This window comes from Alligator mississippiensis, chromosome 6 (assembly GCF_030867095.1).
Source record: "Alligator mississippiensis isolate rAllMis1 chromosome 6, rAllMis1, whole genome shotgun sequence".
NCBI classification, from domain to species: domain Eukaryota; kingdom Metazoa; phylum Chordata; order Crocodylia; family Alligatoridae; genus Alligator; species Alligator mississippiensis.
In genome coordinates, this window is record NC_081829.1 from 41,577,994 (window position 1) to 41,605,333 (window position 27,340).

At 46.3% G+C, this 27,340-nt stretch overlaps 1 protein-coding gene across 2 annotated transcripts in view; it reads right to left on the bottom strand.

Annotated features, from left to right (window-relative positions):
- BMPR1A (bone morphogenetic protein receptor type 1A) overlaps positions 1-27,340 on the bottom strand; it is a 180,349-nt gene that overhangs the window by 113,838 nt on the left and 39,171 nt on the right. Inside the window, exon 1 of one of the 2 annotated variants that reach the window (XM_059729827.1) lies at positions 26,936-27,219. The exons of the other annotated variant lie outside the window; for it this stretch is intronic. The gene's annotated coding sequence lies outside the window, so the exon portion shown is untranslated. Of the gene's footprint in view, positions 1-26,935; positions 27,220-27,340 lie in introns of those variants that run through there. 2 annotated transcript variants of the gene reach the window in all.

Genomic DNA, 27,340 nt, shown 5'->3' on the forward strand with positions numbered 1-27,340 from the left:
CTAAATTTGTAGAATAGCCTTAAAAACACTACATTTAAATGGGAAATAAAAGCGACTTTGAACAAGATTTGAACTTCTAAGATCCTCTTGGTAATTTTCCCATCCTTAATTCTCATAAAATTCACCATTACATTTCCTAGACCCACCGTATAGAACCAGTAGCATTAATTACTAGTAATCCACCATATAGAAACATTCTAGTTCACCAAAGTAGTTCTCTTGCCTTGATGAAAACCAAACAATCCTTCTGACTTTGGAACAGCACAGGTGTTTTGGTGAGTAAATGGAAGGTTAATTTAAGTCACCATTTTTAGGCAGCCTAACTCTGAAACCCCTTGGCTGACTCAACCAGCCTGTTCTTAAAACTAATTCAACTATGCTGCTTGTAGTACAGAGGTAGTGCATTTTCTCGCATACAGCACACACTGGAATTAAATGCAGCTCTTGTTTTTGAAAAGCAGAATGAATTTTAAAAAATCATTTCTTGTAGTAAGTGGGCGTACCTACACATGTATTAATGTTCCATTGTTACTGCACAATAAGTTTAGTACCTCTGAGTGCCAGTGCGCAGTCTTTTAGTGATGTTTAACATGCTAATTAGCTCTGGCCATGATGAGCTGATGCACAATAGACTTAGTCTACTGCGCATTAAGTGTGTTGTGTAGACTACTGCGCCCACTGAGTAGCAGTAAGGAGGGAGCCAAGCTGGCTCTCTGTGGGTCTCATGCAGATTTCACTTCCACTTTTGTGCCGTAAATGGCAGAAACTGTTTTTGTTTGTTTTCACTAATTCATATTTCTCATACAAAACATGCACTGTTTCTAGCAGCTGGTTTTCGAGGGGAAAAAAAGTGTGTGGGGGGCATGTAATAAAGTGTGGTAATTTATTTCAACCCTTCACCCAAGAACTTGTAAGATGTGTCATTGAGTGAGTAATATTTAATACCAGTCAAAAAATAAATTAGGACATAGACATTAATTTATTTTTTATATATGAGAAAGCATTTTATTAATCTCTCTTTTTTTTCCATCTCAAATGCTGGAAAACTTCAAATGGATCAAAGGAACTTCCTCATTCACCTGTCAATTTTTTTTTTTTTCTTAACTGCCCTTTTGAATGCATTGGCCAGCTGCCTATCAATAGTTTTACACAAACAAAGCCTCTAGTTCAATTTCACAGAAGAAATTTAACTTAATGTGACTTCTCAAACCAATACAAGGGTAGAAAAATGATGGGCATACCAAAGATTTGGCATCACCCTGTTAGTGTTTCTCATTAAAAGCTTAACTAATGCAAAACAAAATGATCAAAATACACTTATTTCCATGCTTCCATTCTCCTCTACTGTTGTCATAAATTATTTTGCAAAGAATAAGAATTAATTATTTGAAATCAATTAAACTTAACACACCTTGAATACCAAAAGGGTGTTAAAGAAACAGCATGCTACTTCAGCAACTGATCAATTTTTTGAGTTCTGAGTGAAATCCAATGAACATCAAAAGTGCATTACCTGGCATAACTAATTAGGAACATGCACCAAACAAAGGTTAAAGTTCACATACACTGGAAAGTTATACCACAAAAAACAGATGGACAAAACCAAACAAAAGTGAAATGCCAAAGCCCACTATAAGTCTAAAACCACAAAACTGGCATCTTCCTTCATACAGTGATCACATTAATTTTCTGGCATGGGCTTCAAAGATAACAATTTAAATGAAGGTCAATAAAAACATCTGATAAATTGCCTACTATATTATAAATATATAAATAAATAAAAATAAAATATAATATTATTCACTACATAATAAAATATCTAGTCTCAGTGCTTCCCATAAGTTAGTAAGTGCCCACATAAATGGGAGTGTATTAAATGGGAGTTCAGGTTGTGTGTGTATCAGTAATGTTTAAGGGTAAAAACATTCAGATGTGGTGTAATTATCCAAAAGAGATTTATTATTAATAAAGGAAATTCAGGCTTAAGGTAAAAACTTGAGACCCCTAAACATACTAAAATGCAGGAATATGTACTTAAATAAACTTAGACAACCTTAAGTATACTATGTACTTTTCATAAATTGTGACGGGTACATAACAGCATTTGTAACCCTAGTTTACAAAAGAAAAATATTTAAAGACATTATATTTCCTTCCCATAGCCTCAAATCAGATCAAAAGCAGGCAAAACTAAGGTTAATCAGTTGCCTTTACAGGGGCGGGCAATTATTTCGGGCAGAGGGCTGCTTACAGAGTTTTGGCAAGCCATCAAGGGCTGCATGGGTAGCCCTGCCCCTTGATAGGTGCCCTGCCCCCTGACCGCTATTTTGGGACTGGAAGTTCCACCCGCTAACCCAACCTTTGCCACCAGAAGTCCCTCCCCTTGCCCTCCAGAAGCACTCCTTTCAAAGGGGTTTGCCATCTCAGAACCAGAAAATACCAAATTATATTTTAAAAATCAAATGTGTACTACAACCTCCATTAATTTAATTTCAAAAAATATTTTCATTCTGATTTACATGCATGTGTCTAGTATACATAGAGGTGATAGTATAATAGCTTAAAATGAAGTCCTAATCTTGTATATTGTGGGTAGGTTTGTGGGGTGCTGTGTGTGGGGGGAGGGTGGCTGGGGAGGGTTGTGGCTTGAGTGCAATGGGAGGGTTTGCCTACACCGCCCCTGCCTACAGCAGGCAGAGCCCCCCAGTGCTCTTCGCAGCCCGGGCGCTGCACTCCTGCTGCTCCTGGCCCCAGATACCAGCACAGCCCCATGCTCCCGCTTGCTACCACTTCCCATCTGTCACTGCTGCCCTTCTGCTGCTTCCCTGTCCCCCTGCCCCCCACGCTCACTGCTCTAGCACCATGTCCCAGCTACTCCTGCCAACCCCAGCATTAAAGCTGGGCCAGCCAGCCAGCAGGTGGGGTGAAGGGAGAGAGGGAGTGGGGAAATGGCTGCAGCGGGCAGGGGAAGAGGCAGTGAGCAGGTGCGCGGAGCGTAACAACAACCAGGCAGGAGCGCAGGGCCAGGCTGCCAGGGCTCTACGGACCCAGGTGCACTGCATCAGGAGGGAGGTGGGGGAGCTGGGCTTAGGTGGAGGGTTTGCCCACAGCCTCCCCCCCCTCTCCTGCCACAAGTAGAGCCCCCACCAGTGCTCATGCAAGCCTGGGTGCTGCGAGCTGCTCCGGCTGACTGGCCGGTAGACCAGGGACGAGCAGGGAAATGGCTGCAGCAGGCAGAGGGAAGGGGCAGCAGGGGAAAGGGCACATGGAGTGCAACGACAGCCAGGTGGGAGCGCGGAACTGCGCCGGTGGGGCCCAAAGCAGGCTGGAAGGAGCCCGGGGCAGGGACTGCCTGGGGCTCTATGGAACTGGGCTGGCTATCCCAGCTCCCTCCTGGTGCAGCGCAACCTGGATCCATAGAACCCAGGCAGCCTAGTCCTGCACTCCCACCTGGATGTTGCTACACTCTGCGCACCTGCTCACTGCCCTGGGGCCCGCGCCGGCTCCAGGAGTGTTTGGCTACAATGAGGATTCTTCACTGCTGCTTGTGAGCTGCCCAGCACGGGAGCAGTGGCCATGTGGAGCAGCCACGCTGGGAAGCTTACAAGCGTCAGTGAAGGATCCGCATTCCAGCCAAATGCTTCTGGCAGCTGCACCGAACACTGCCCAGCAGTGGCAACGAGGAGCCACTTTCCTCCACCTCAAGCAGCAGCTTGTGCCCAGCTGCTGCTGCCATTGCTGCGAGCCTAGAGCTGGTGCAAGGCCCAGGCTGAGCAGCTGCAGCATTGGACAAACTGGTACTCAGCACGGGAGAAAAGTGCTGTCCTGCTGCGGGTGCTGTGTGGTGCAGCCACTCACAGCCCATGTGGGGCTGCCTGTACCTGCTCTCCGCTGGCAGAGGTTTCATAGATGTTAGGGTCGGAAGGGACCTCAATAGATCATTGAGTCCGACCCCCTGCATAGGCAAGAAAGTGTGCTGGGTTCAGATGACCCCAGCCAGATGCCTATCTAACCTCTTCTTGAAGACCCCCAGGGTAGGGGAGAGCACCACCTCCCTTGGGAGCCCATTCCAGATTCTGGCCACTCTGTGAAGAAGTTCTTCCTAATGTCCAGTCTAAACCTGGTCTCTGCTAGCTTATGGCCATTATTTCTTGCAACTCCCAGGGCGCCTTGGTGAGTACAGCCTCACCAATTTCCTTCTGCATCCCCATGATGAATTTATAAGCAGCCACAAGGTCGCCTCTCAACCTTCTCTTCTGGAGGCTGAAGAGGTCCAGGTGCCCTAGTCTCTCCTCATAGGGCTTGGCCTGCAAGCCCTTAACCATATGAGTGGCCATTCTCTGGACCCTCTCCAGGTTATCCACATCCCTCTTAAAGTGTGGCACCCAAAACTGGATGCAGTATTCCAACTGCGGTCTAACTAGTGCCCAATAGAAGGGAAGTATCACCTCCTTGGTTCTGTTTGTCAAGCATCTGCTGACGCATGATAAAGTGCAGTTAGCTTTGCTGATGACTTCATCACTGTGCCTGCCTGGTCTCAAACATCTTGCTCTGTGCCTCTCTGGTTCGGGTGCTCACTGGGATCCACCCTGCTGTCGCAGGTGATCTTCCGAGGAGGTCTTTACACACGACGCAGATCACCCCTTTCTCGTCTGCCACGACTTTGAATCTTCTTCAGTGGGGGGCTCAATACTGTGCGGTTTCCCTCACTGGCCACTCGTTCCTTCAGCAGTCTTCCACGAGGCTCCATCTCCCGTCTACCTCACCCTATACCCAGCTTGGCAGGTCTCTGTCGATCCTGCAGCTGATCTTGTGCACCACGTCTTTCAATCACTAAGCGTACAGCCCCTTATTCTGCTTTCCTTTGCCTCAACCCCTTCCAGCATGGGGAAACCCAAAATACTCTAAAGCAAAAAGAAAAACGTAAGAAAACCACCACCGACACCGTGCACTCTGCGTGCGCCCCAGATACACCCCGTGCTCCTATTTGACCGCTAGGGTCCTTCTTTGTTCACCTAGCCCCGCGGCTTGGTCCCTACAGACCTGGCTATCGTTGCCTTCTCTCTGGACCTTTATAATGTCGTCACCCTCTCTCTCTGGGCCTTTCGGTGTCACTGCCCTCTCTCTGGGCCTTCAGTATTGTCGCTCTCTCTCTGGGCTTTCACAATAGTGGTGCTCCCCTTCCCTGGGGCTCCTCAGTGATACTGCCCTCTCTGTGGGCCTTCACAACACTGCAGCCCTCTCTCTGGGCCTTCACAATAATACTGTCCTCTTTCTGGGTTTTCACAATAATGCTGCCCTCTCTTTGGAGCTTCGCAGTAAGGTTGCCCTCTCTCTGGGGCTTCACAACGTTGCTCCTCTCTCTGGGGCGTCTCCTCAGGTACCCTGGGTCCCTCCACTGTCCCACCTGTTTGGAAGCTGGAAGAAGGGCCAGTGCCTCCCCTTTCTCCACGGGGGCGCTAGTCCCGGGGTTTCTCCGGCTTCTGTCTCCTTCACCCGCCTTTCCCTGCACTGGAGCTCCTGCCCCAAGCGCAGGTTTGTCTTTGCCGCTGCTGACGGCTTCTCCCTCACCGCATGAGGCGTCGGATCCGCCTCTGTTGGGGATCATCATCTCTCGCTCCGCACTGTACTTCCGGCTGACTCCCCAAGATGGGATTCCTCCCAGCGTTCGCTCTCCCCCCTCTCTGTGGGCCATCCTTTTCATCTCTGCCGGCCAGAAATTGCTGCTGACGTCACCAGCCGGCTGCAGCTGGATGAAAGTGCGGCTAATGGCCCATGTGGGCTTTTCCTGGTGTTCCTGCTTTGCCTCAGGTCTTGCTGCAAGTAAGTGTTCTTTTTTTACTTTTGCTTTTTCTGTTTCTCCCCCATTTTCTGTCCCCGGGGTTCCCCGCTTTGGCTTTGGGGTCTCCCCTGTTTGTCTCTCCCTGTGACAATCACACTGATGACTCATGTTCATCTTGAAGTCTGCTAGGACTCTGAGATCCCTTTCCGCTTCCATGATGCCAAGCAGGTGATTTCCTAGGCAGTAGGTGTGCTGGACATTTTTCCTCCCTAGGTGCAGCACTTTGCATTTCTCCTTGTTAAACTGCATTCTATTGTTTTCTGCCCATTTGTCCAACCTGTCCAGGTCTGCCTGTAGTTGTTCCCTGCTCTCCGGTGTTTCCACTTCTCTCCACAGTTTTGTATCATCCGCAAACTTGGACAGAGTACACTTCACTCCCTCGTCCAAGTCACTGATGAAGGCATTGAAGAGTATCAGTCCAAGGACCGAGCCCTGTGGGACCCCACTGCCCACATCCTTCCAGGTCGATACCAACCTGTCCACTACCACTCTCTGGGTACGACCCTCTAGCCAATTTGCCACCCACCGGACTGTGTAATTATCCAAGTTACAACCTCTTAATTTGTTCACCAGCATGGGGTGGGATACCATATCGAAGGCCTTCCTGAAGCCTAAGTAAACGATGTCTACCCCTACTCCTGCATCCAGGTGTTTTGTAACCTGGTCATAAAAAGAGACTAGATTAGTCAGGCATGATCTACCTGCTACGAACCCGTGCTCGTTTCCCCTCAGCATAATTTTTCCTGCTGGGCTCTCACATATATGAGCCTTAATAATCTTTTCAAAGACTTTACCAAGGATGGCGGTGAGACTGACTGGCCTGCAGTTGCTTGGATTCTCCTTTCTCCCCTTCCTGAAAATAAGGACCACATTGGCCCTTTTCCAGTCCACTGGGACCTGGCCCATGTGCCACGAGTGCTCAAATATTTTTGCCAGTAGCTGCACAATGACATCAGCCAGTGCCTTCAGTACCCTTGGATGGAGCTCATCCGGGTCTGCCGACTTAAACACATCCAGTCCTTCCAAGTGACTCCACTATCTCAGGGTCAACGCTTAGCTGTCTGGCACCCTGCTGTTGTCTCGCTACGATCCCATTGTGAGACTTGTCTTGCCCCTCGTTTAGGAACACTGAAGCTAAGAACTCATTAAGGAGTTCAGCCTTGTCCCCACTGTCTATCACTGATTGCTTTTGCCCATTCAGTAGTGGTCCTATACTGCCCTGGGCCTTCCTTTTACTCCCTATATATCTGAAAAACAATTTTTTGTTATCCTTAACTTGGGATGCCATCCTCAGCTCCATGGTAGATTTGGCCTTTCTAACTTTCTAATTTTAGGGACATCTAGCTGCTAGCACGTTAAAAGCTCCTATTAAACAGGTGAAAACAACAGCTTTGTGAAAGGTTTGTAACTTAGCCAAATTGGGTGGATTTTCCTGTCCCTGACAAAGGCCAAAGTCTTACTCAAGCCTGAAAGGACATTGGAGTTTTCCAAACAAATTTTGCAAGAATTTCTCAAATGAGGCACATCCTAGTTCATAATTTTTAGGATCAGAAAGAACCTGAACAGATCATCAAGTCTGAACCCTGCCCTGGGCAGAAATGAGTGCTGGGATCATAATACCCCAGCCAGATACCTATCCAACCTCCTCACGAAGACCCCCAAGGTAGGGGAGAGCACCACTTCCCTTGGGAGCCCATTCCAGAGCCTGGCAGCCCTAACTGTAAAGTACTATTTTCCCCTAGCCCTATATTTGGAAGTGTCTAAACTGTGTTGGATAAAACTAATTAGAAATATCCACTAGGGCTGTGCGAAGCTTTGGTCACTAATTCAATTCGGAGGAGATTTGGCCCAATTCATCAGCAAAATCTCCGAATCAAATCGGGAGACTCATTAATCTCTCCAATTTGATTCAAAGAGATTCAACGATTCAGACATAGACACAGATTTATGTTTTTTCTACATACCTCAAGGTGCCAGGCGGCTAGTAAATGCTGAGATGGTGGGGTGGATGCAGTGCCCCACAGGAGTGCAAGGGGTCCCCAGTGTGCTCAGTGGTGGACCAGAAAGTGGACCAGAAGCACTTCCGGTCCACTTCCAGGTCCGCCGCGGTACACGTGGAGGACCTCGCTGGCTCAGCAACTGGTGCCTCCTGGGTCTGAGAGGGCATCCAGGGTCTCCCCTGTGGCCGATCACCAAGCCAGGAAGGTGCAGGGGGTCCCCTGTGCACTTGGCGGCAGACATGGAAGTGGACCAGAAGTGCTCTTGGCCCACTTCTGGGTCCACCACCGGGCACACTAGGAACCCCCCTGCGTTCCTGCATTTCTGGAGCTGTCTGATCCATTTCTAGGTCCACCACCGAGCACACAGTGGCGGACCCCTTCTAAACAAGAGATATGCATCATATGCAATTTCAGACCAAATTGTTAAAAACTGGGAATGCAACTATAAAGCACACAATCTAGACTACAGGACATCTTCACTTTGATGTAAGCATTACACAAGAAAATAGGTTTGACCAGCATAATAGCTTACTTTGAACCACAGATTCTCATATTACACGAACAAAAATAGCAATGTAGTCCATGAGTAGGCCCTTCCAAAATAAATAGGACTCTCTCTTTGAAGTACTCTTCAGACTGAGCAAAGGTATCAAAATCCAGCTGGTTTCCAGACAGCAGGGCAAATAAAGCCATTTGCAATGCAGATTAAACATATTTATTGCATCTCTCTTCACAATGTTGACCAGTCAAATATCTCTCAGTATTTAAGTTGCCTTTATGCTTCAGAGCCAATAACCCACAGCAGTTAAGAGACTGTAACAAAAGAGTATGACAGCAACCCACTTCTTCAATCAGAGGTCAAGTGCGTCCAGGTGAGTATCAAAGGGGCCTGGTGGCTCAGACTAAATGGTTTTTAATCCTTTTTTGATTTATTAAAATCAATCAATCAGCTGAAAACAAAAGTACAGGGAGAGGGATAGAGATTTTACCAGTCAGACATCCAAGCAGGTTTCAGATTGGGAAAAAGGTAGCAATGGTATTCTCTGCCATTATACTCACAAGTCAAAATGTCAATCAAAGACAACTTGTATATTTTTTAGATATGTTCAATACTGTTTCCTACATCAACAGTAGATCGTATTCAGGGATAATATTTTAACCTCCCCCCCCCAAAACAAAACAAAATATTGGATTTGGGGATTAATGTACAATCAAGATAAACATGAACATTTTATGTTGAACAGCTACTGTTTCAGGCTATCTGAAGAATCAGAAAAGCTGAGATACAGGACCTCCACCTAACCCAGGAGGTGCACAGTCCCACCAGGGGGAATGCCTTGCTGGACCTGGTCCTGGTGAGGGAGCTATGGGTTCTCGACCACCTGGGCGATAGCAATCATCGCCTATTGGAATTCACCATCCAGTGCAGGGTGTCAAAGGCCTGCAGCAAGGCAGCAGCCCTGGACTTGAGGAGGGCCGATTTCAATGAATTAAGGAGATTAGTTGGGGACGCACTGAGGTCCCGGAGGGGAGGGGAGTTGGGAGTCCAAGGTGAGTGGTCGTTCCTTAAGGAGATGATCCTCTGAGCCCAAAGGGCGACAATCCCAATGAGAGTCAAAGTGGGCAAGAGTGCTCAAAAGCCCACATGGTTCACCAAAGGCATTCAGGATCATCTGAAAGCTAAAAAAGGAGGTGTACACCCAATGGAAGGGAGGGGCCATCACCAAGGAGGATTATACCTTCATTGCTCAAGACTGTAGGGGGGCTGTTAGGAAGGCTAAGGCAGAGATGGAACTGGGATTAGCAACCCAGATCAAAGATAACAAGAAGTTCTTTTTTAAATACATAGGGGTAAAAAGAAGGCATTGGGTAATGTGGGGCCCCTGCAGGACAGGCTTGGCAATCTGAAGGTTGCACCAGATGATAAAGCTGACCTCTTTAACAAATTCTTTGCCTCCATATTTCTGAGCAGGGACTGGGACATCCCCCCCACCAGAATCCCAGATGAACTCAGGAGAGGCACAGCCGGGTACAGGGTCAGAGACGACCTGGTCAGGGAACTTCTGGTGGGACTGGACGTCTTCAAATTGGCAGGTCCAGATGATCTCCACCCCAGGGTGCTGAGGGAATTGGCAGAGGACATTGTGGGACCACTGGCACAGCTCTACGAGCACTCATGGTGCTCTGGCAAGGTGCCAGAGGATTGGAAAAGGGCCAATGTGGTCCCCATTTTCAAAAAAGGGAGGAAGGAGGACCCAGGAAGCTATAGGCCCATTAGTTTTACCTCGGTTCTGGGGAACTCTTTGAGAAAATTATCCAAGAACACATCGATGAGGGACCAGCATGGGAGATTATGCTTACGGGCAACCAACATGGGTTCATTACAGGCAGGTCCTGTCAGACCAACCTGATGGCCTTCTATGACCAGGTCACAAAATTCTTGGATGCAAGTGTCATAGTGGACGTAGTCTTTCTGGACTTTAGGAAGGCCTTTGACACTGTCTCTCACCCCATCCTCATCAAAAAATTAGGCGACTGTAGCATCGATGCCTACAAAGTCAGATGGGTCACAAATTGGCTGGAGGGCTGCACCCAGAGAGTGGTGGTGGACAGGTCTTTTCAACCTGGAGGGATGTGGGCAGTGGGGTTCCTCAGGGCTCGGTCCTCGGGCCTGTGCTTTTCAACATCTTCATCGGCGACTTGGACAAGGGGGTGAAAAGGACCTTGTTCATGTTTGTGGATGACAGTAAGATGTGGGGAGAAGTGGGCACGTTAGAATGGAGGGACAGGCTACAACTAGACCTGGACAGGTTACAAGGGTGGGCAGATGAGAGTAGGATGGGTTTCAATACTGATAAGTGCAAGGTACTCCACCTGGAGAGGAAGAACCAGCAGCATACCTACAGGCTGGCGAACTCCCTTCTCATCAGCACAGAGGCAGAAAAGGACCTTGGAGTCATTATTGATTCCAAGATGAACATGGGCCGCCAATGTGAGGATGCGGTCAGTAGGGCCAACCGCACCTTGTCATGCATTCACAGATGCATCATGACCAGGTCCAAGGAAGTGATCCTCCCCCTCTATGCGACATTGGTCAGGCCGCAGTTGGAGTACTGTGTCCAGTTCTGGGCGCCGCACTTCAGGAGGGATACGGACAGCATCAAGAGGGTCCAAAGGAGGGCCATTCGCATGATCAGGGGGCAGCAGGGCAGGTCTTATAGATTGATAGATTCATAGATGTTAGGGTCGGAAGGGACCTCAATAGATCATTGAGTCCGACGCCCTGCATAGGCAGGAAAGAGTGCTGGGTCTAAATGACCCCAACTAGATGCATATCCAACCTCCTCTTGAAGACCCCCAGGGTAGGGGAGAGCACCACCTCCCTTGGGAGCCCGTTCCAGACCTTGGCCACTCGAACCGTGAAGTTCTTCCTAATGTCCAATCTAAATCTGCTCTCTGCTAGCTTGTGGCCATTATTTCTTGTAACCCCCGGGGGTGCCTTGGTGAATAAATCCTCACCAATTCCCTTCTGTGCCCCCGTGATTAACTTATAGGTAGCCACAAGGTCGCCTCTCAACCTTCTCTTGCGGAGGCTGAAAAGGTCCAGTTTCTCTAGTCTCTCCTCGTAGGGCTTGGTCTGCAGGCCCTTAACCATACGAGTTGCCCTTCTCTGGACCCTCTCCAGGTTATCCGCATCCCTCTTGAATTGTGGCGCCCAGAATTGCATGCAGTACTCCAACTGCGGTCTGACCAGTGCCCGATAGAGGGGAAGTATCACCTCTTTGGATCTATTCATCATGCATCTGCTGATGCATGATAAAATGCCATTAGCTTTTCTGATAGCTTCGTCACACTGCTGACTCATGTTCATCTTGGAGTCCACTAGGACTCCAAGATCCCTTTCCACTTCCGTGCCACCCAGCAGGTCATTCCCTAGGCTGTAGGTGTGCGAGACATTTTCCTCCCTAGGTGCAGCACTTTGCATTTCTCCTTGTTGAACTGCATTCTGTTGTTTTCTGTCCACTTGTCTAACCTGTCCAGGTCTGCTTGCAGCTGTTCCCTGCCCTCCGGCATGTCCACTTCTCCCCATAGCTTTGTGTCATCTGCAAACTTGGACAGAGTACATTTCACTCCCTCGTCCAAGTTGCTGATGAAGACATTGAAGAGTATCGGTCCAAGAACCGAGCCCTGCGAGACCCCACTGCCCACACCCTTCCAGGTCGAAGCTGACCCATCCACCACGACTCTCTGGGTGCGACCCTCCAGCCAATTCGCCACCCACTGGACTGTGTAGTCATCCAAGTCACAGCCTCTTAACTTGTTCACCAGTATGGGGTGGGATACTGTATTGAAGGCCTTCCTGAAGTCTAAATATACGACATCCGCCCCTCCTCCTGTGTCCAGGCGTTTCATAACCTGGTCATAAAAAGAGACTAGATTGGTCAGGCACAATCTGCCCGCCACGAACCCGTGCTGGTTTCCCCTCAGCATAATTTGTCCTGCCGGGCTCTTGCATATGTGAGCCTTGATAATTTTTTCAAAGACTTTGCCAAGGATGGAGGTGAGACTGACTGGCCTATAGTTGCCCGGGTCCTCCTTCCTCCCCTTCTTGAAAACGGGGACCACAATGGCCCTTTTCCAGTCCTCCGGGACTTGGCCTGTGCGCCACGAGCGTTCAAATATTCCCGCCAGTGGCTCTGCAATGATGTCGGCCAGTGCCTTCAGCACCCTCGGATGGAGCTCATCCAGGCCTGCCGACTTAAAGGCATCCAGTTCTTCCAAGTGACTCTGCACCATCTCAGGGTCTACGCATGGAAGTCTGGCACCTTGCTGCTGCCTCTCTACAACCCCAGTGAGAGACTTGTCGTGCCCCTCACTTAGGAACACCGAGGCAAAGAACTTGTTGAAGAGTTCAGCCTTGACCCCCCTGTCCGTCACCAATTGTTTCTGCCCATTTAGCTGGGGTCCTATTCCTCCCTGGGCCTTCCTTTTACTCCCTATATATCTAAAAAACAATTTCTTGTTGTCCTTTACTTGGGATGCCATCCTCAGCTCCATGGTAGCTTTGGCCCGTCTAACTGCCTCCCTACAAGCGCGAGCAGAGGAGGTATATTCGTCTTTGGTGATCTCTCCCTGTTTCCACTTTTTATGTGCTCCCCTTTTGGACCTTAGGCTGCCCTGGATTTCTGCGGTCAGCCAGGGAAGCCTCCTGGCCCGTTTCCCTCTTTTACCCCGCATGGGGATCATCTCGCTTCGTGCCCGAAGGATCGTTTCCTTAAGGCACAGCCACCCTTCTTGGACTCCCATCATTTCAAAACTCCTACTCTGCAGTGAGTCCTTGACTAATCACCTGAGTCCATTTAAATCAGCTTTCCTAAAGTCTAGCACTTTCACCCTACTAGTTACCTTACCCACTCGACGTCTTATGGTGAATTCCATTATTAGGTGATCACTGTTCCCCAGATGGCTACCAATCTGTAGGTCCCCTACCATGTCATCCCCCGTTGCCAATAACAGATCCAGTATGGCATTCCCCCTAGTGGGACCATGTACCTCCTGTGTCAGGTGGAGGTCCTGTACACAGGTTAGAAACCTGCGTGAATGGTGGGACTTTGCCATCTGTGTCTCCCAGCAGATGCCTGGGTAGTTTAGGTCCCCCATGACTACCTCCTCTTTAGCTTTTATGGTCTCCGTGAGCTGCCTCAGGAGCCCCGCATCTATTTCTTCCCCTTGATGTGGGGGTCTGTAGCAGACCCCTACCACCAAATCCCTTTCTCCTTGCCCTCCTTGTCTTATGAGGGGGGGGCTACGGAACCTGAACCTGTTCAGCCACCGCAAAAGAAGGCTGAGAAGGGATCTGGTGGCCATCTATAAACTTACCAAGGGGGACCAGTGGGAAATGGGAGAGACCCTGTTCCCCTGAGTACTACCAGGACTAACTAGGAATAACAGCCATAAGTTGACTGAGAATAGGTTCAGGCTGGACATCAGGAAGCACTACTTCACAGTCAAGGCAGCTAGGATCTGGAACCAACTTCCCAGGGAAGTGGTGCTTGCTCCTACCCTGGGGGTCTTCAAAAGGAGGCTACATAACCATCTTGCCGGGGTCACTTGACCCCAGCATTCTTTCCTGCCCATGGGAGGGGGTCGGACTAGATGATCTGCTCAGGTCCCTTCCAACCCTACCAACTATGAAGCTATGAAACTCTTGCATCACCTTTGTTGGAAAACATTTTGAAGGCTGTTTTCACAAACTGAAGCACAAAAGACTTTCTTGCAAAGAATGTCTTCAATTGTGAAATATAAAACAACAGCCTTCACCAAGCATACAAGTCACTGCATTCCTTAAATTACTATCACTGAGCTCAATATAAACTATGCCCCAGTATGGGCCACACAGAGATCTGTTTCACTGGCTGCCTTCTACTAGATTTGAATTAAGTCATGAGTCCCTTTACTAATTGAGGCTAATGGTTTTGGATAGAGGTCCCAGGTTCAATGGTCATGATACCATAGCTTGGGACATGTTACAAAAATGTCTTGTGAGTAAGAACAGCTTCAACTCTACCTCTGTCTTTTACATTCAGAAGAGTTGTGTGTTAAGGTTGGAAGGTGATTTAGAAATGGATAAGTGCTCTGCTAAACAAAAACAGGGATCCAAGCCTCACATTGTTAACACAACTGTAACAGTTAAGTTGTACCACTAACTACAATTAGAAATTGGACAGACCACCTATGTAGGAAGCACTGATTGTGTCAGACCTGAAATGAGCTGGGTTTTCCCTGATCTGCATACTAATAGGTAGGCTTGGCAGGATTCAATTTTTATTGATAAACATCGATTTCACCTGACACTACAGACTGATGGAAAGTAATCCATCCAAATTTACATAAAAGGAGGCAAAAACAAAAATCTGTGTACACACACGCACTCTGTGCGGAGAAGCGGGGGTTGAGGGTCAGGGCTGGGAGCAATGGGGAGCAGGGGCCAAACTCCTGTGAAACCTGCCCCAACCTCTGTAGGAATTTGGTCCCTGCCCTGATCACAGTGGCCAAGCTGGGCTCCACAGGAGTTTAGCCCCTACGTGATCAGGGCAGGGTCCAAACTCGTATGAAATCCAGCCCAGCCCCTGCATGATTGGAGCAGGGGCCAAACTCCTGAAGAAGCCAGGCCAGTGTTGGGCTCTGAGTGTATTTGGCCCCTGCTCCAATTAGGACCCAGGCAGAGTGAGTGGTTGGCAGCACCGGGCTCCCTGCTGCTCCCAGCCTTGACCCCTCCAGCCTCTCTTCCTGACACAGTCTTACTGGCATGGCCCCCAGCTCCTGCAGCAGCTGCTGCACCTCTGTGCATTCATACAGAGCTCCAGTTTTTCTAACTACTCAGTTGGTCTAATAAAAGATATCACATCTACTCAAAGAATCTTGCCTGCCTACAGAGCTCCAATGCATTATATTGCTAGTACACTACTCAAAATCCTTTTGATCTTCAAATTGCACATTTTTAATGCTACCTTGGTTTTTAGTAGAAGATCTCTGAGGAATGATGTCAGGAAGGGTAGAATAAAGTTGCAGCTTACAAATCTAACACAGAGAACTCTAACACCATAAAATTCTGTGAGCATGCTAATTTACATATGGAAGAATGGCCATCTTGTCTAGCCACCTCCATTTGTTCTTTAAACTCACCTATATCTTCACAAGTAAGGAAACATAACTCTTGCTGTGAACAAAAAGGGAGTTAATCTGTGGGTAGATCCAAAGTGGAAGACACCTTAAATTATTAAAGGCTAAGCCTCCAAATACGCAATGCAAATTGCCTTAACTGTGGAGTTGAAGCACTGCTTAGCAGCTAAGTGAGTTTTTCAAATATACACGTACTTAACGGTTTTAATTCAATTCTGTATGACTTAGTAACTGAAAAAATAATCACAGGGCTGGAAGATACCTCAGGAGGTCACCTTGCTCAACCTTCTGCTTCAGGTAGGATCATATCTAATTAAACCATCCCACTTAAATGTCATCTAACCCACTCTTAAGAACATCCATGGATGAAGATGCCACAGCTCTTCTGGACAGCCTGATCATTACCCTCATAGAGAGAAAGTTCCAATCTAAAATTTTCCTTGCTGAAATTTAAGGCCATTTTTAGTCAATTTGCTGAGGCCACAGAGTGTATAATATCTCCATCCTCCATGTAACCACCCTTCAGGTATTTGAAGGTGGTTATCAAAACCCCTCATATTATTCTCTAGACTAAATAATCCTAGTTATTTCAGCTTTTCCTCCCAAGTCATGTTTCCCCAGTTTTCGAATAATTTTTGTTGCTTTCTGCTGGACACTAATTTGTCCACATCTTTCTTGAAGTGAGGGGCCCAAAATGGGGCACAGTACTCCTGGTGAGGCCTTACCAGTGCCAAACAGAGTGGGAGAATCACTTCCCTTAACTTGCAAGTGACATTCCTATTAATATAGGCCAGTAATATACAGCTAAGCACTCCAATACCACCAAATTTGCACTGAGAAGAACACCCGTGATCAATACCTTATGAATCTCAAAAGGGCTTTCACTCAACAAGAACACTCTTTCAGAGAGACAGATTGATAGAACTTTTGAAAGAGCCACTCAGATACCACATGAAGAATTGCTGCAGTACAGAAAGAAAACCCTCACGAATCGCATGCACACCACTAAGTTATGACATATCATCCCTCCCTGGATCCTATACGGAAAATCCTCAAACAACCGCAACCCATACTAGAAGAACACCCACTTCTTAAAGAGATCTTTCCAGAACCACCCATCCTAGCCTTTAAACAAGAACTGAACCTTGCCAGCCTTATCACCAGAAGCAAACTTCCTCAGGCCCAAAACACACCGAATGGATCCAGACCATGCCATGACAAGGAATGTAAAACTTGCCAACATATCTCCAGTACCCCCACAATTACTACATCCCACAACAGAACCATCAACATTCCTGGATCTTACAGCTGCACCTTCAGAAATGTAATACAGATTTTCCTCGCTTTGTGCAGTACACGCATTCTTTGAAAATGGCATGTAACTCGATTTCACATAAAGGGAACCCACTTTACAATGTAATGAATCTGTTCCAAGACCTGCAGACTCATTTCTACCACTTTTACAAGACAATGTTGGTACTCACCAACAGAAGACAGTACACCCAAGCACAGGGTGGTGGTGAATGTTTAATTAGTGTGAAAAGAGGGTGGTGAAGGGTCTTCGGTGTCAGACTCCACATCACTGGTGGACCAGGGAGAGGGGTAGGAGAGATAAGCTAGCAGGATACTTAGAAGCCATAATGGAGATGGCAACTACAGAAACACATCGCAGACAACAAGCAAGGAGCACAGATCCACACAAGAGACTATATGTTGGCGTGTATTACTCTACCAATGCACTACACACAACAGCTGACCACAGGCTTCCACCACAGCGTAAGAGTGATTTTACCTCGCATATAACAAATTTTTGGTATAGAAAGGGTCATTGCATAAAAGCAAATTCGTACATACAGAACCCGCATAAAGTGAGGAAAACCTGTACATCTTATCCAGTGCACTAAATGCCCTGATGGAAAATATGTAGGAGAAACCAAAAATGACTGTGCACCAGAATGAATGCACACCAAAAATCTATCAAAGATAAGAATACCCAATGACCTGTGGGGGCACATTTCTCACAAGAAAACCACTCTCTCTCCAATCTCTCAGTTCTAATCCTCAAAGGGAATTTACACAACACCTTTCACAGACAAGCCTACAAACTTCACTTCATCAACCTATTGGATACAAAAAAATTATGAACTAAATATAGACACTGCATTTATGAGACATTATAACCTGCCTAACATCTGACACTCCAGGTAACCTCTCTACTATTTACCAGCTATATTCTTATCATCAGGTCTACATTCCCCTTCTTCCACCCTGACACCTGCCTGTCACCCATTGAATGCCTCAATTTGCATTGTCACCGACTGGTTTTCTTGCATGCATACTGGCCTCTGGCTTCCTTTCTATTCCATCCAGGAAGAGCACAGATCAACTGCAGATGCTTCCTCAACCTGATGAAGGGTGTTTGTACCCAAAAGCTTGCAAAGAAGAATTTTGTTAACTCATTAGCTCGTAACTCGTTAGCATCCGTGACAATGCAAGCAAGCTACCTCGAGGCCTGCGCTGCCATTCCACGCGGCGTAAGTAAAAGCAGTCTTTTAAAACCAGTAAGCTGTCTCACCTCTCCATCGCCAGCCCGCCTGACGACCGATTAAATTAGCGATCCTCTGGTCGGCTCTGGCCGCCCGAGACAGAAAGTAGTATTAATACTGCATTTCTAACAAGGGATACTGATACTGGAATAATGTGTCAATTTATGTCCCCACACTTCAAGAAGGATGCCACAAAACTGAAAAAAAGTAAGAGCCATAAAAAGTGAGTTGTGGAAATCCTGTCTTATAGTCAGGAAACTAAGCTTATTAAATTCCTATCTTTTTTTAAGTGGTGACTTGATTACTGTTTTTAAGTAGCTACAAGGGGAAATTTCTGACACTATAAAGCTCTCTTACCCAGCAAACAAAGCCATCACAAGATCCAATGATTGGAAATTGAAGGTACACAAACAAACTGGAAACAAGGTATATGTTTTTACCATCAAAACACAATTAATCATTGAAAAAAATTACCAAGGAACATGATGAACTTTGTATTGCCTCAGGTTGTTCGAGACCTATTAGCTATTTGTATATGCTGTAGTACAACTATTAGCCGCTCTTATACAGGTGTCACGGCGGGGTCCTCGCGGAGGGCCGTGATCTCCTTGAGGCCCTCTCACCGCGCTACTTCGGCCCGAGGGCACCCTCCATTCTCACCCGCCACGTCTTGATGCAATATGTAATAGGGAGGCTGCCTTGTGTTTCCTTGGGCACGTAAGCTCCTGGACCCCTCGTGGGTCTCCCCGTACAATGGGCGCTACCCAAGCGCCCCAGCCTTATGGGCTACGCGTGGCTCCTACCTCCCCTGATACCACGCCCCAAGCCTCGCAGATGTAACAGACGTTGTTGGGTCTGTCTCTCTTGTGCCCAGCCTCCCGCTGGGCCTCCCCTGATGGTACGGTCCCGCTCAGGGACTCCCTAGCGGGCCTCCAGTCCTATGGGCCAACCGCACGGGCACCCTCTCTGACCCTGGCTCACCGCACTGCTACTCCCTGTCTTCTCGGGGCAACCGCAGGGCCCTGCCTCAGTCTGAGGGGTGTTACCGCACTAGCCTGCGGCCGGGCTCGCTATGCCCGTCTCGGGCTCCTTGGTATGGCCCCTCTAGGGCTCCTCAATAATGGCGCTCCCCCCTCTTTGGGGCTCGCCGTGCCCACACTGGGCTACTCAATAACATACAATGGAGCTCCCCCTCTTTGGGGTTCGCCGTGCCCACACTGGGCTACTCAATAACATACAATGGCGCTCCCCCTCTTTGGGGTTCACCGTGCCCACACTGGGCTACTCAATAATATTGCCCCTTTCCTGGGGCCGGGGTCTATGTTCCCCCCCCCCACGCAATCCGGGGTCTAGGTCCCCGTCTGCAACCTACAGGTTGCGCCCGCGACCCACTGGCTGCGCTCCTCACCGCCAGCTGCTCACGCCCTGGCGTGCGAGCTGCGCCTTCCCTGGCGCTATGCAGATAATGCGCCCTCTTGGCGCTAGGGCACCCTACACTCTCTGGGGTCCCTATAGTTGAGGCCTCCTCCAACCCCTACAGCCTCACCCAAGCCTCCGGGTGTAATAATACAAACACAAAGCAAAACCACAAGCCCCTAGGCTGTAACACAAATGCAAGCTCCAGCCACCTGGCTATAACTCAAACCCGAAGCCCTATGGCCATAACACCTTGCAGCTAGGCTCCTTTCCAAATCCTCACTCCCAGAGCTCCTGCCTCTCCGGCTGCCAGCAGGGAACTGCCAGCCTGGCTTCGGCCCTGGGCTTTATAAGGGCCAGGCCCTGCCCCCTACAGGCAACTGGCTCCCCTTAGTTGCTCCGGCAACCCACAGCTGTGCTCAATTAGCTCTGCCAGGGCTCTCTCCCTGGCAGTTTCTCCTCTCTAGGAGCAGGCACTAAGGTGCCCTGCGACAACAGGCCATTAGAACTATTAGAGCCTGTCTTATACAAGTCTGGTTACATATTCATAAGGGACCCGTGTGGCCATAAAATCTATTACTAGGAAACATAAAAGAACACAACTTAAATCTGCAAGAATCTAAAGTGAACCCAGCCCCCACATGAAGCACACTTGAATTCATGCAAGATCCACATGTAGATATTCACCTACAGTGTTCTTCTGGAAGACTAACTGCCTTGTATACTAACATCCTACACGTCAAGATTAAGTAACTATCTTACTTCTTTCTTCCTGATGACTTCCTTTTAGCAACATCAAAAAATATTTATAAAATAACTCTGTAAGAACAAGGTTAAAATACCAGAACTTTTTTGGGAGTACACATTTTTTTGCTGGATCTTGTGAGTTGTATCTTGTGACAGACAGAGGATTAGATTAATTATTTAAAATAGCTATTTTAAATAATAATTTAGCTCAGTGGTGTTCAATCTTTTGGCCCCAAGGGGACACAAGTGGGGCAGGGCCACTCCACATTACTGGCACTGACGCCTCCTACTCCAGAGCACCAGTACTGGGTCCTGGAGGCCTAGCCTCTCCTTCCCCCCGGTTCCAATACCAGGACTCAGCCCTGAGTCAACACTATCTCCTCCCAGACCCTCGAATCCCACGATTGGGCCCTGGGGCCCAGTGCCACCCCCCACCCAGCTGTGTGTGCTGTGATTGAGCACCTGATCCAGCATGAAGGGCCCTAGACTCCCCCCGAGTCCAGAAATTGGGCAGTGGGGGACCAGTGCCAGTGCTTTCCTGCTGTCAAATTTCTGGACCCTTAGGAAAACTAATGGGCCAGATGACATGGTGCTGTGGGCTGGATCTGACCTGGAGGCAAGGGACTGAGCACCCCTGACATGGCCTAAAAGCCATTCCATCCTTCTTTTAAGTACCCATAAGCTTCAAATGAACAAAACCCCAAAAGTTTATCCATTTCTCCCTGGCTCAGATGAGTTTCTTGGGAAAAGAACTAACAGCCTCACACTGTAACCAAGAAGAAACAAAAGGAATTCAAGTACAGAGGTAAACCATGCCCTGTTCCACATTCAAAAACATCTGGATTGCATTAAACTGTCAAGCAAGTAACATTGTGAATAGTGAAAACTAATACAAAAAAATAAGGCATAATTTTCCATACTATTCAAATTGTAATAGTTTTAATATGGTTTATAAAATAGGTAACAGATTAGCACACTTATGTTTGTATGTCACCTGTTTTTAACATTTAAAAATTTTTTTTTTATGCAAACAGCTTCCTCCCCTCCTCCTCAATACTACCCTCTATCAAAAAGGAATTTTCCATATTCTGCAAGTTCTATATTGTTCTAAAAGAACAATTTTTCCAACTATTTAGTTGCTCTAAAAAAAGATATCGCATTGACCCAAAGAACCTTCTCTACCTATGTCCTTAAACTAACACAGCTACAACCAACACCCCTGAATCATGGATGATATCATATTTTGCCATTTAAAATGGAAACTCCACAATATGAAGATAAAAGAAGCCAAACTCAACAGCAACATATATTTTCTAAGCTTATGTAAGAAACACAACATCATTCCCAGAGGACTGAATATCTACAATCTTCTGACTACTACACACAACTTTAAATACGTTTCACAACTATGCAAGAGAGCTTCAGAAAAACTTCAAAATTATTTCCTTCACATAACGTACTCCAAAAGAGATCAACTCAAGAAGGAAATCGATATAGGCTACAACTACTTGAGAGACAAATTTGGATATCTTCCCAAACATTATACAACATATGCAAAGAGACTACTAAAGAGGTTTTTTGTTTTTTTTTTTTAAACAACATCCATCCAACATAAAAAGAAGAAATTGAACCAATTAATACAGGAACAACTTTCTCAGCCACAAAACAACCAGAGAAACACCACCATCTAACCTCATACTCGATGAAACTGAAAGAATCAATCAACCCTCAACTGTTATCAATCTCTCCATGTACACACTTACCAAAACTGAAAAATCTGTCCTCTCTAAAGGCTTTAATTTTTGTCTGGAAAAATACCCTAATTGGATACTACAATGTGGAGAACTAGAAGATTTTTTCCAATGCCTCCATCTCAAGGAATATTTGCATAACCAAAATGAATCCACTTCCAACAACACTCCATCCTTTGACGAGAAGAAAATATTACCCCCCACCCAAAACAAGCAAACAAAAATCAGACTGGACACCTCACAATGGGTGAAATTCTAACCTCGACTGCTATATTAACTGCTTCAGGGAAAGAATGAACAATGAAATAAACAACAAACACCACCATAACAATCTCTCCCTCTCTGAGAGAAGGGCCATAGAATCTCTAAGATCCAACCACCAAATAGTAATAAAACCAGCAGGTAAAAGGAAGAGCTACAGTTATCCTTAACCATGAAGACTGCATAAAAGAAGCCAACAAATAACTCTGTCAACACCTACTGCAAAAAACTAGAGGAAGATCTAACTTCCCTTTTCACCTTAAAACTCAAAACCACCATCAAATCATTTCCATCTGAACTACAAGAAAAACTACAGAACTTGGTCTCTCCCACTACCCTACCCTACACCCTGGGACTTCTTATATGCTCCCTAATATCCACAAACAAGGGAACCCAGGTAGACCTATAATATCCAAACCATGGAACCCTAACTGAGGAAATATCAGGTTTCATCAAATCTATCTTAAAACCTCCTGTCACCCAAAGAGCAAGCTTTGTCCAAGACACAACAGACTTCTTATGAAACTTCAAAAATATAGATCAGCTTCCCAGCAATACCCTCCTAGCCACCATGGACATTACACCAGCTCATATACCAGCATCCCACACCAGGATGGAATCCAAGCCTACTGTACATATCTGCAAGAGCAAAACTACAACTCAGAGTACAGAACTAAAGATATTACTGCACACAACAACTTCAGTTTCAATAACCAAAACTTCCTCCAGATAATGGGCACAGCTATAGGAACCAAAATGGCCACAATATGCCAACATTTTTATAGGCCACCTGGGAGAATTCTTCAAGCACAGCACCATCAAACCCATGCTATACTTAAGATACATAGATGGCATTGTAATTTGAAGCGAAAAGCTGCAATCTCCAATTGATTTCCATCACAAATTTAAATCACCCCTCCAGCAGACTGTCTCGAATACTCCAGCACAAACATTGCCTTTTTAGACAGTATGATCAATATCCAAAACAGTAAAATACAAATCACCATATACAAGAAATCCACAGACCAACATATATATTTACACAAAATCAGCAATCACCCTAAACACACCAAGAAAGCTGTAATAAACAGCCAAACCCTCCGATACCACAGAATTTGCACTGAGGAGAATGCAAGTGATAGTCACCTTGTAAACCTCAAAAGGGCTTTCACTCAACAAAGACACTCTTCCAGAGAGACAAATCACACTTTTGAAAGAGCTACCTGAATACCACGTGAAGAACTGCTGCAGTACAAAAAGAAAATCCTCACAAATCGCACATTAGTTATAACATACCATCCTTCCCTGGAACCTATACGGAAGAATCAAACATCTGCGTATCAGAATAAATGCACATCGAAAATCTATCAAAGACAAGAATACCAAATTATTTGTGGGTGCCCACTTCTCACAAGACAAACACTCTCCAATCTCTCAGGTCTAATCCTCAAAGGGAATTTATAAAACACCTTTTGTAGATGAGCCTACGAACCTCACTTTTTTAATCTACTGAATACAAAAAATTATAAAATAAAAAACATTGGATTTATGGTGTATTATATGCCATCTGATAACCCCAGGTAACCTATCTACATTTTACCAGTTACATCCCATCACCAGGTCAACATTCCTCTTTTCCCCACCCTACCTACCTGTCTCATGCCTATTGTCTCCCTTTGCTTCTGATCCTCACTGCCACAAATTTGCATTTTCACAGACCTGCATTTTGCATATTGGCTTCTATTCCATCCAGGAGAACACAAAACAACAGCAGATCCCCACCTATACCGAAAGAAGGGCATTTGTGCCTGAAAGCTTGCAAAGAACAATGTTTCCAACTATTTAGTTGGTCTAGCAAAATATGTCACATGAACCTTATCTACTTATATCCTTAGACCAACATGGCTACAACCAACACTCCCCTATATTCTAAAAAGCACACTTTAATAGCTGGTATAGAATATGCCTTAGCCTTGTAGTAGGATACCTTTGGGCAGCTATGGGTTGGCATGTACTCATTTAGGAAGATGTAAGTGGAACAGGAAAAAGAAATTTGGTCGTGTTGACCAAATTTGGTCAGTGGACTCCAAAGTGGACCGGAAGTACTTCCAGTGCACTTCCAGGTTCGCCGCTGACCACACAGGGTCCGTCGTCCCGTGTCCCCCCCCCGCACTCCTGTGGGATGCTCCATCCACCCCAGTATCGCAGCATTCACAAGCTGCGCCTCGTACTTCGAGGTATGTAGAAAAAACATTTAAAGCTGTGTCTATGGCCAAATCGCTGATTCTCTAAATTAGCATCAAATCTTCAGATTGGGATTCAGCCAAATTGAATCAGGGACAGTGATCCGAATCAATGAATCAAATCACTGTCCCTGATTCAGGCCGAATCTGAATGGAATACGGCCCATTTCGCACACCCCTAGTACATATGTGCCTCCAGGAAGATGGCAGGGGAGGGGCCTGGAGCAGCGCAACCCTGACCCCTCCCTTGTCGGCCATGCGGAGGTACATGTGCAGCTGGGCTGCCATGGAACCTAGCCAAAGGCTCTGGAGCCCGGTGCAGCTGTTTGCAGTTGCCCAGCTTCCTGCCACAGCTGGTCCCAGCTCTGGGCAGCTGTAGCAGGCAGCCAGCAGACTGCAAGCAGCTGCACCGGGCTCCAGAGCACCAGCACCAACTCTGTGGTGCCACGGCTACACACACCTCTGGCTGAATGATGGGGAAGGGGCCAAGGCTGCATTGCCCCAGACCCCTGCCCTGACATCCGTCTGGAGGCACACATGTAACTGCCACCACCATGAAGCTGTTGCAGCTGTTTGCAGTCTCCTAGCTGCAGCTGGCCTGGGGTCTGGGAAGCTGCTGCCTACCATGGTGCCCAGACTGCTTGCAGCAGGGATTGCAGCCTCCTAGCCACCTACTGCAAGCAACCCAGGCTCTGCGGCCAGCAACAGCTGCCCAGAGCTTGGGCCAGCTGTGGTGTGCCAAGCAAAATGGCCTTGTGTGCTATGGTCTGACATGCATGCTGGGGGCTGCTGAATGCTGACTCCTGTTCTAGTGTTTAAAGTGCCACCTGCATACACTCTTTAGCAAGAAGTGGAACACATGATTTTTTAAGCAGATGATTGGAAACTCATAATGAAAGGGCCACTCCTGGGGCAGGAAAAAGAGGCATACTTTAAGAAAGTCTTAATACCATTAGAAGGTCTCCTTGATACATAAGCATACTTGCTGTGCTATCACAGACCAGAAAATAATCCATTTCAGTGCCCTTGGAGCTCTTCAGAGGCAATTTTAGTACGCTGACAGTTTACAGCATGCATCAAGTTTGCTGAAGAATAGTCTGAGACTAGGTATGGGAAGACTGGTGGTCAGATCCTGTGAAAGAATTTAATAAAATAAATGGTTTCCAAGTAAAAGATTTATCAGGCAGCAATTAGTCAGACAAATATCTAATAAATTCCACTTAAACATAGCAAGTCTCTGGATTCCATGAACAAGACTAAATAATAATAATAAAAAAGGTCACCTGGAAGGTAATTAGCAAAAGGAAAAAATGGAGGTTTTTTCTGGAACCATTTATAAAGCATTAGACATTTAAGTCTCATCCTGTTTTTCTTCCAAAGGACATGGATGGCAGGTAGAATTTCAACAATGACTAAATGTAATTAAAAATTATTTCAAAGGGAAGCAATTTATTTAGCTTATTCTCATGTCTGCCTTTTATTGTTTACTTGTTCAAACCTTTTACACTTGAATACTAGAGAAGCAGTTGAGTAAAAGGGGGGGGGGCCTTGATCAAGTCAACACTCCCTTTAATTAGAGGCCAGGAAAGTTCAATATACACTCAAGTCCTTAACAGCTAGGAAAGCCTGATAATCTTGGTGTTTCTAAAAAAAAAAAACAAGCTTAAAATTAAATTCTTAAAGGCCCCTTCTAATATTATTGAGGAATATACTGGCAACCCCCACATCGGTGCTCTTTGGACTCTGACAGAAGTACATTTTTTCTTTTTATGTTACCATGAAACTGACTCAGAAAACAAAAATTTAAAAAACAGTCTCATACTTATTGTAGCATAACCAATATATAGACTCTATTCTGTTTAAAAAGAAAAACAATTAGGTTTTTGGGGGGGTTTTTAACTGCCAGTCCAGCACACACTACCTGAGGTAAGTGTTAAAACCAATTTTTTCTTTAATGCATATCTTTGCCAGTAATAAATCATGTCCAGGGCATATTATTCCCCAGTTACATCAATACATTTCATTAACTTGAAGTATTTTGCATACGGGTATGTGACTGCAAATTAGGCAAGCAGTTCTTTGGGTGTATAACAAACACTTTTAAACTGTGGCCAATTCTCTGCTATACTGGCTTTACAAAAGCCACAGAATAAATAAAAAAGCATTAAAACTAACAAAAGTGACTAAATATGCTCAAATATCAATTCATGCAGAAAAAAACCCTCAATTCTATCTTTATAAAGCTGCTTTTAAAATAATCAATATTAAAACAAAAACCTAAGTTAACACTGCTTCTCTTTAAGTGTCTCTGTTCAATCTAACCAGAACCATAGAAAAGAGGGGTACTTAGCCATGTTAATCTGAAGGTAGGCAGAAGGCAGAGTATAGATGCATCTTATAAACTAACAAACTACATACAGAACCACCAGATGTAACAGTCACTTACCAAGAGGCATCCAGCCATGAAGCCTAATCATAAACACCTTCACTCCTTAAAAGATGATGAAGGAAACAATTCTGTTCAAACTTTCTTGATCCAACAACCACCTGACAAACACCAGTAATATCCACAACCTATCCAACCACTCTTAGCTGCAGGTACTACTCCATGGTCTTTTTTTCTGTACGTTTAGTTCTATGGTGGGACACAAAACCCCCCATCAATCCTCTGGATCACAGTGTACATGTAAGAGGCTGGTAAGATGCCTCACAAAGCTGACACGCCCAATTCAATAGCAACACAGCTTGTTACAAGTTTCACAGATCCATATGCTGTCTGAGTTAGAGTCCAAATTTACAGCATGCTGCTTTCTTTTCTTTCTCGCTTTGCTTCCGTTCTCTGGGTTAAAGC